Source organism: Primulina eburnea, chromosome 15 (genome assembly GCF_022965805.1).
Source record: "Primulina eburnea isolate SZY01 chromosome 15, ASM2296580v1, whole genome shotgun sequence".
In the NCBI taxonomy this organism is placed as follows: domain Eukaryota; kingdom Viridiplantae; phylum Streptophyta; class Magnoliopsida; order Lamiales; family Gesneriaceae; genus Primulina; species Primulina eburnea.
This window is the reverse complement of record NC_133115.1, coordinates 13,091,835-13,092,940: the sequence shown is the minus strand read 5'-3', so window position 1 is coordinate 13,092,940 and position 1,106 is coordinate 13,091,835.

Sequence of the window (1,106 nt, the reverse complement as noted above, 5' to 3'; positions counted from 1 at the left end):
TCTCTGATCAGAGTATGGTGGTAATTATGAAAGGGGTTTTATAGATTACACCATCGATGCAACTACAACATGACACATAGTATCGATTCATTGACAACTCTCGATAAACCAATGGTTTTCGAATCGGTCGGGATATATGAGTTGAAGGGACCGTACTGTACGCTAACCATAATTGAATGGTTCTGGCAGGCACTATCATTTGATACCTAGGAAATCATGTAAGCGATGTTGCTAGGCGTTTAACATGATTTGTTGGGTGCTATCAGACTTGAGTTCTGACGTTCTTGTTATCAAGGAGTTGATAAGTAAGAATGGAGCAATTGGGGTATGCTCAAATAAGGACATGTTTAGTCCGAATCACATGGAGATGTGAACCCACGGCTAGTTGTATCAATGAACCATTGAGGGCCACACAAGTGCTGGCTTTCTAGATCCCGTTGAGAAGTAAAATTAGTTCAATGTGTTGAACGACTTATAAATGAGTTTATAAGTGAATGGAAAAATAGAAGTATGACTTCTATGAGAGAAACGTAAATTTTAATTTATGGAAGTGTTCCTAAATTAAAATTTGGCCAAGTGAATAATGTATTTGAAAAATGTGATTTTCATAAATATTATTATGGACTAAATTAAATTAATTCAAGTGTTGAATTAATTAAACATAGTGGACCTAGTAGAGTCCAAATAATTAAATTAATTCAAGTGTTGAATTAATTAAATCATATTGAGTTTTGTAGAGCTCAACTTAAATTAATTATTTGACTAGTGGGACTTGGGTAAATTCAAGTAATGTTTAATTAGTCTCAAATATGTTTGAGATAATTAAATTTAGTCCATGGTTTTTATTTTGATAATAAACCATATAATATGCATGCATGGGAGGTGAAGGGTTGGAGACAACTTTTGCAACTATCAAGGCATGGCATGCTACTTTTGTCTCTACTTTTTGCAAGTCCAAGACAAGTCTCCCTTCCCTCTCATTCATGCAAGATGGCCGAAATTCTCATGACAATTCTCTCAAGTTTTTCTCTCAATTTTTCTCTTCAAGTGTTGAGGAAGAAAAATACTTCTCCTTGAAAAATCCTTTTATTTTTCTAGTGCAAAAT